Raw genomic sequence first — 9,330 nt, forward strand, 5'->3', positions numbered from 1 at the left:
ACAAACCTTAAGAGAACAGAAACTATATGCTAAACTGTCTAAATGTGAATTTTGGCTTGACCATGTTATGTTTTTGGGGCATATTGTTAGCAAAGACGGAATTTCTGTTGATCCACAGAAAATTGAAGCTGTAGTGAACTGGCCTAGACCAACAAATGTGACAGAAGTCCGAAGCTTTTTGGGACTAGCCGGGTATTATAGAAGATTTGTCAAAGATTTCTCCAAAATTGCCTTACCTTTGACTCAACTGACTCAGAAAGGAATATCATTTGACTGGACTGATCAAAGGGAATCAGCTTTCCAAGAGTTGAAGACTCGACTCGTGACTGCACCAGTTCTTACCTTACCTTCAGGTACGGATGGTTTTACCATATTTAGTGATGCTTCTCATAAGGGTTTGGGGTGTGTTTTAATGCAGAGTGGGAGAGTAATTGCCTATGCTTCCCGACAACTGAGACCACATGAAAAGAACTACCCGACCCACGATCTGGAACTTGCTGCAGTAGTATTTGCACTGAAAATCTGGCGCCACTATCTGTATGGGGCAACGTGTGAAGTATACACCGACCACAAGAGCCTAAAATATTTCTTCACACAGAAAGAACTGAATATGAGACAGCGGAGATGGCTAGAACTGATCAAAGACTATGACCTACAGATATTGTACCATCCGGGAAAAGGTAATACCGTTGCCGATGCATTGAGCCGGAAATCAATTGGAAATCTAACCTGTTTGCTTACCGGGCAGAAAGAGTTGCTTTGTGACCTTGAAAAGTCTGAAATTGAAATTGTTTTACGAGAACAAGGTGGAACCTTAGCTGCTATTTCTGCTCAACCAGCATTGATTGAAGAGATTAAAGAGAAACAGCAACTGGATGACTTCTTGAAGAAGATCATCGAAGAAAGAGAATCTAAACCGAGACCAGGATTCAAATTTGAGAATAATGTACTGAAATTTCAAGAAAGACTGTGTGTACCGAACGATACTGAACTGAAAAGAAGAGTTCTGCAAGAGGGCCACAACTCAAAATTTTCTATCCATCCAGGGAATACGAAAATGTATCAAGATCTGAAACTGAATTACTGGTGGCCGGGAATGAAGAAAGAAATTGCCGATTTTGTATCCAAATGTCTTCATTGCCAACAAGTTAAAGCCGAACATCAACGACCCGCAGGCTTGTTACAGCCCTTACCAATACCGGAATGGAAGTGGGAGCATATCACCATGGATTTTATTGTGGGATTGCCTCGCTCTAGTAAAGGTATGGACTCAATTTGGGTTATTGTTGATAGACTGACTAAATCTGCTCACTTCTTACCTATCAAGACAATTTATAATGCGGACAAATTGGCAATACTCTATATTGATGAAATTGTGAGACTGCATGGAGTGCCTGTGTCCATTGTTTCCGACAAGGACTCGAAGTTTACGTCGAGATTTTGGCAAAGCTTACAGACTGCATTGGGTATTGAATTGAGACTGAGTAGTGCCTATCATCCTCAGACGGATGGCCAGTCAGAAAGAACCATCCAGACTCTGGAGGATTTACTGAGAGTGTGTGTCCTTGATTTTTAGGGAAACTGGGAAAGCCATTTGCCATTAGCTGAATTCGCCTACAACAACAGCTACCATTCGAGTATTGGTATGGCGCCTATCGAGGCATTGTATGGCAGAAAATGTAGATCTCCGATTTGCTGGGCAGAAGTTGGAGACGGGCCTTTGCTTGGGCCCGAGATTGTATATGAAACAACCGAGAAAGTGAAACTGATACAACAGAGATTGAAAACTGCACAGAGCAGATAGAAGAGTTATGCTGATGTCAGAAGACGAGACAGAGAGTATGAAGTGGGTGATCCCGTATTTGTGAAAGTGACACCGATGAAAGGCCAGACTCGTTTTGGAGTAAAAGGCAAGTTAGCACCGAGGTACGTCGGACCATATGAGATTATTGAGAAAATCAATCCGGTGGCGTATCAAGTTGCGCTTCCTCCTGAAATGGAGCATACGCATAACGTCTTCCACATTTCTATGTTGGGAGACTACCTCCGGGATCCTGTCCATGTAATTGAGCCTACTCGTGTAGTGCTGAGTGATGACTACACTTACGAGGAACGGCCCATACAGATTATGAACAGACGGATCAAGAAGTTGAGAAACAAAGAGATCCCGTTAGTGAAGGTCGACTGGCAAAACCATGGTGGCGTGTATGCCACTTGGGAAAGGGAAGATGACATGGCTAAAAGATATCCTGAACTATTTCCACTAAATCTTGTTTTCTTCCAGAACGAAGGTAACTCTAGTTTAGAGGACTAAACTCTTTATAAGAAGGGGAGACTGTAATAACCCTCATCACTGCATACCGATAAACATTGATTACCGTCAAAATGGACTGATTATGACTGATAATTGAACTGATTAAAGTACTGAACTGACTGACTGAAAACTGGAACTGAATTGACTGAGTATGTGTGTTAATCTGTATTCTATCTGTTTGATTGTTTACTTGATCTGTTCACGTTTTATGTTTAAACTGCTAATTGAAGGCCTTATCGGCGGCCGAACCAGGAATTGATTGATGTTTTATGATCCTCATAATTAATGTGATTTTATGATGTATTTGTCTGAAAACTTGATTAGGTATGATTAAATTAGATTAAATATTGATCAATTGCTTAAGTTGGCCCTATTTACTAAACTAACCCTTAGTGGCCCACTCAATACAATATATTTGAGCCCTATTAGACACGTAGGCAACATTTTGTTCAACCATTTCCTTGCTCTTGCCGACTTGAGAGGGAGAGAGGGAGAGAAAGCTTGAGTTCTTCACAATTTGCTTAGAAACTTGAAGAATTTGTAGGAGATTTGCATAGTTGAGCTTCCTTGCCTTGAATACTAGACTTAGGTAAGAGAATTTAACCTTCTATTACTGTATTTGAACTTGTTCATGCTTAGTTTTTGAGCCTCTAGTGATTTGAGCCTTGAATTGGTCCATATATGTTAAATTGGAGCCTAGCTCATGCATGCATGCCTTTATTTTGAAGTTTTGAAGTTATCTATCATCAAATTGTACATGCATGCCCATATTTTTACAAAAGACCGTGAATTCATCATGTTTTTGAAAGATTTGGCTCACTGGAGCATGAAATTGAAGCTTTGAATTGGTTTGAATTCATGCATGTTTCCATACTCTCCTTGTTCATGAAAATTGGTTGAAATTGAGTTGAATTAAACACCCTTGGGCTTTGATTTCTCAAATTGAGCTTTGAATCATGTTTTACTATGAGTTTATAAGAGTTTTCCAGGAAATTCAGCCCAAGAGGATCGGTTTTGATGCATTTGAACCTGGTTTTGGCTTGGAGGTGCAATATGGAATTCCCAGATTTTGCACTTCCGCTCGAGCGGGGATAGTGACGCTCGAGCGTGGAATCCAAGCATCCAGTATTTCTCTGCACTGTTTTGCAGTCCGCTCGAGCGTAGGATGGGCTCTCGAGCGGAGGCATGTGTCTTACGATCGAGCGGGCGTCGAGCGCCCGTCGAGCGGAGATTTCACACATCCAGTACTTTTACAGTACGCTCGAGCGGGAGAGTTGACGCTCGAGCGTGTACCTTTGTTGCATGTCCGCTCGAGCGGGTAAACCTGCGCTCGAGCGGGATTCTGTTTTTCTGAAACTTCTGAAACTGCTTTTTGAGTACGTCTTTGCATCCTCATCCCATTCTAGGCATTCTTAGGCCTAGTTTAAGGCATCTTACTGAGGATATAGATGTAGAACACACCGAGGCATTAGGGGTTAAGTTACTATCTTTCCCAGCTGTGTAGCTTAGTGTGTTCAATCTGTTAACTGTGTAGGGTTGGCGACTGGGGAGGGACGCTCTAGCTTACTGTAACCCAGAACTCTGTGAGTAACGATTGTGTAAAGATATGTTCACAAATGATTATCTTCTGAACAACTGAACTATACTGTTTTCTGAACTGATACTGTTAACTGAATGAATGTATGTCCTATATTCTGAACTGTATTGTGGCATCCTTAGCACCTACTGTTTACTGTTACTGTGACAGAAATCTCTGTCGGTTCCCTTGTTGGAACCACTACTGTTTACTGACTGATGGCCATCATTACTGTTCGGTCTTTTAAGACCTACTGCTTACTGTACTGTTATGCTAATGGGTGTACCACATATGACTGTACTGACCGAACAACTGAAATACTGTTTAATTGAACTGTTTTCATACTGTAAGGACATTCATTCTTAACCTCTTTACGCATTATGTTATTCACTGGGCTTTAGCTCACTGCTCATATATATATGTAGGTGTTCAGGCACCAGACCGCAGCTAGGAGCGTCAGAGTTACTCCAGTTTTGTCAAGCCAGCCTATGTGCCTCACTGCGAGGTTCCGAGCCTATCGTGTTAAGGCTTAGGGGTGTTTTACAATTCCCCCTTCTGTACTGTCTTACTGTTTTGTAATAACCGAATGGATTGTATAGACTGCATGTTACTGTACTGTTATGTAAGGGATGAAGTCCCTAGTCTGAATAATTGTAAATATTGTGCATACTGTTCTGCACTGTCTACGTACAAATGTATGAAAAGTCTTTTTGCATATAGACTGTCACAGCTCATTGGACATTGTTTATTTACTATTTTGGCTTCCGCCAGGCCCTGTACTCTGTTTTACTATTCTACTGTTCTGCAGGCCTTCGGTAATCTCGGATTACTGGCTGGTTACGGTGCTAAACCCATAGGGCCGGGTTTGGGTCGTGACAGAGTGGTATCAGAGCGATACTTACCACGAGTTATACCGCACACACGTGTCCAAATGAGCTATAGGGTGTCCTAGAAAAGTAATGAGGGCATCTCATGAGCATGATAAGTGTGTGATATGACTGACTGAATACATGCTAATGTGTTAAACTGTTAAACAAATGACTGCTTATGTTTAAAACTGTTATAACTGCTTATAGTGAAATGGATAACGCAAACACTGCAAATGAAACTGAATCCTCATCCTCTGAGGCCAGAATGGCTAGACTGGAACAAATGATGGAACTGATAACTGCAAGACTAGACCAACAACTGAATCAACAGCCCCCACCTCCTCCTCCTCCTCCGGTCGTACCGGAACAGAATGCTAATGTTAATGATGGAGACATAATTGCTCTGACCCAGAAGTTCAGCAAAATGAAACCGCCATCCTTTCAGGGAGGCCTTGAACCGTTAAAAGCTGAAGCATGGGTTCTCGAAACAGAGAAATTATTTGGTGTTTTTCCGTGCTCTGAAGCACACAAAGTACTGTTGGCTACCTTTACTCTACAAAAGGAAGCTGGAAGGTGGTGGATGCTTATCCGTAATGAAAATACAGTTATGACATGGGCTCAATTCAAGGGAGCCTTCTTCGAAAAGTACTTCCCTTAGTGTGTTAGGGATAGAAAGGTGACTGAATTTGAACAGCTGAAACAGGGCACAATGTCCGTTGCTGAATATGAAACAAAGTTCACCGAACTTGCGAGATATGCACCGCATATGGTGGACACTGATTACAAGAAGGCCAGAAAGTTCGAAGGCGGCCTTAATGTTGCAATCCTTGATCGGATTAATGTTTTGAAGCTACCAAACTATGTAAATGTTCTTGACCGAGCCTTGATGGCTGAATCAAACATTGAAGCACTAAAGACTGAAACGCCAGCGCCTAAATGGCGGGGTAAAAGGCAGGGTTTCAAGTTCAAGAAAGGCAAGCATGGTCCATTGAACAAGAAACAGAACACGGGGTCAACGACTACGTCTAGTCAAGGAAATCGTACAATACCGCCCTGCTCTGAATGTGGTAAAAATCACAAGGGAGTCTGTTACAAGATATCAGGAGCCTGTTACAGGTGTGGCAAGGTGGGCCACATGGTTAAAGACTGTCCCTCTGCTCCACAAGCTAGTAGTAAAGCTACACCAAGCGTAGCGGCATCAACTGTTACACCAAAACCGAATCCCAAAGCTACCGGGGAAGAGCCTATGAGGCAGGGCCGAGTGTTCGCCCTAGTACCGGGAGACGTCCAGAATACCGAGACCGTTGTGTCAGGTATTCTCTCTATTTGTACTCAGAATGCTTATGTACTGATTGATTCGGGGTCTACGCATTCTTATGTATCGCATGCTTTTTCGCGTAAATTGAATAGACCCTTAGAACCTATGAACTATCTGTTAGCTGTATCATCACCCGTTGGGGGATCTATGACCTGTGCATACATGTACCCTGCTTGTGAAATTATTGTTGGAGATGCACATCTGTTTATCGATTTACTGCCATTGAACGTTGATCATTTTGATGTAATATTGGGGATGGACTGGTTAACGAAATATCATGCCACCATAGACTGTGTAACAAAACAAGTAGTTTTCCGTCCACCTGGCCTACCTGAATTTGTGTTTAATGGGATTGGGGTAGTACCCCCTCCGTATTTGATTTCATCTATGAAGGCTGTTAAACTGATTAGAAAGGGGTGTAAAGGGTATATGTGTTCTGTACTGACTGTGTCTACTGCTGATAATGCTAATGTGAACTGTATTCCTATAGTCAGAGAATTTCCAGACGTTTTTCCAGATAATCTTCCAGGGGATTTGACTGACAGGGAGATTGAATTTACCGTTGATGTGGTTCCTGGAACACAGCCAGTATCTAAAGCTCCTTACCGAATGGCTCCAACTGAACTGAAAGAACTGAAGGTGCAATTGCAAGAACTATTAGACAAAAAGTTCATCAGGCCCAGTACTTCACCGTGGGGCGCACCTGTTCTGTTTGTAAAAAAGAAAGACGGCTCACTGAGACTGTGCATTGACTACCGTGAACTGAACAAGGTAACTGTGAAAAATAAATACCCATTGCCACGTATTGATGACTTATTTGATCAGTTACAGGGAGCGCAAGTGTTTTCTAAGATTGATCTCAGATCCGGATATCATCAGTTGAAAGTTAAATCAGATGACATTGATAAAACTGCTTTTAGAACGAGGTATGGACATTACGAATTTTTAGTTATGCTTTTTGGAGTCACGAACGCACCAGCTGCATTTATGGACCTTATGAATAGAATTTTTAAACCATACCTTGACAATTTTATTGTTGTATTTATTGATGACATATTGATTTACTCCAAGAGTGTAGAAGAACATGAACATCATCTGAGACTTGCCCTACAAACCTTAAGAGAATAGAAACTGTATGCTAAACTGTCTAAATGTGAATTTTGGCTTGACCATGTTATGTTTTTGGGGCATGTTGTTAGCAAAGACGGAATATCTGTTGATCCACCGAAAATTGAAGCTGTAGTGAACTGGCCTAGACCAACAAATGTGATAGAAGTCCGAAGCTTTTTGGGACTAGCCGGGTATTATAGAAGATTTGTCAAAGATTTCTCCAAAATTGCCTTACCATTGACTCAACTGACTCAGAAAGGAATATCATTTGACTGGACTGATCAAAGGGAATCAGCTTTCCAAGAGTTGAAGACTCGACTCGTGACTGCACCAGTTCTTACCTTACCTTCAGGTACGGATGGTTTTACCATACTTAGTGATGCTTCTCATAAGGGTTTGGGGTGTGTTTTAATGCAAAGTGGGAGAGTAATTGCCTATGCTTCCCGACAATTGAGACCACATGAAAAGAACTACCCGACCCACGATCTGGAACTTGCTGCAGTAGTATTTGCACTGAAAATCTGGCGCCACTATCTGTATGGGGCAATGTGTGAAGTATACACCAACCACAAGAGCCTAAAATATTTCTTCACACAGAAAGAACTGAATATGAGACAGCGGAGATGGCTAGAACTGATCAAAGACTATGACCTACAGATATTGTACCATCCGGGAAAAGCCAATACCGTTGCCGATGCATTGAGCCGGAAATCAATTGGAAATCTAGCCTGTTTGCTTACCGGGCAGAAAGAGTTGCTTTGTGACCTTGAAAAGTCTGAAATTGAAATTGTTTTACGAGAACAAGGTGGAACCTTAGCTGCTATTTCTGCTCAACCAGCATTGATTGAAGAGATTAAAGAGAAACAGCAACTGGATGACTTCTTGAAGAAGATCATCGAAGAAAGAGAATCTAAACCGAGACCGGGATTCAAATTTGAGAATAATGTACTGAAATTTCAAGAAAGACTGTGTGTACCGAACGATACTGAACTGAAAAGAAGAGTTCTGCAAGAGGGCCACAACTCAAAATTTTCTATCCATCCAGGGAATACGAAAATGTATCAAGATCTGAAACTGAATTTCTGGTGGCCGGGAATGAAGAAAGAAATTGCCGATTTTGTATCCAAATGTCTTCATTGCCAACAAGTTAAAGCCGAACATCAACGACCCGCAGGCTTGTTACAGCCCTTACCAATACCGGAATGGAAGTGGGAGCATATCACCATGGATTTTATTGTGGGATTGCCTCGCTCTAGTAAAGGTATGGACTCAATTTGGGTTATTGTTGATAGACTGACTAAATCTGCTCACTTCTTACCTGTCAAGACAATTTATAATGCGAACAAATTGGCTGTACTCTATATTGATGAAATTGTGAGACTGCATGGAGTGCCTGTGTCCAATGTTTCCGACAGGGACTCGAAGTTTACGTCGAGATTTTGGCAAAGCGTACAAACTGCATTGGGTACTGAATTAAGACTGAGTAGTGCCTATCATCCTCAGACGGATGGCCAGTCAGAAAGAACCATCCAGACTCTGGAGGATTTACTGAGAGTGTGTGTCCTTGATTTTTAGGGAAACTGGGAAAGCCATTTGCCATTTGCCATTAGCTGAATTCGCCTACAACAACAGCTACCATTCGAGTATTGGTATGGCGCCTTTCGAGGCATTGTATGGCAGAAAATGTAGATCTCCGATTTGCTGGGCAGAAGTTGGAGACGGGCCTTTGCTTGGGCCCGAGATTGTATATGAAACAACCGAGAAAGTGAAACTGATACAACAGAGATTGAAAACTGCACAGAGCAGACAGAAGAGTTATGCTGATGTCAGAAGACGAGACAGAGAGTATGAAGTGGGTGATCCCGTATTTGTGAAAGTGACACCGATGAAAGGCCAGACTCGTTTTGGAGTCAAAGGCAAGTTAGCACCGAGGTACGTCGAACCATATGAGATTATTGAGAAAATCAATCCAGTGGCGTATCAAGTTGCGCTTCCTCCTGAAATGGAGCATACGCATAACGTCTTCCACATTTCTATGTTGAGAGACTACCTCCGGGATCCTTTCCATGTAATTGAGCCTACTCGTGTAGTGCTGAGTGATGACTACACTCACGAGGAACGGCCCATACAGGTTGTGAACAGA

The sequence above is a fragment of the Camellia sinensis genome, unplaced genomic scaffold (genome assembly GCF_055761805.1).
Source record: "Camellia sinensis isolate YWXY unplaced genomic scaffold, ASM5576180v1 Unanchor14, whole genome shotgun sequence".
Classification (NCBI taxonomy): Eukaryota; Viridiplantae; Streptophyta; class Magnoliopsida; order Ericales; family Theaceae; genus Camellia; species Camellia sinensis.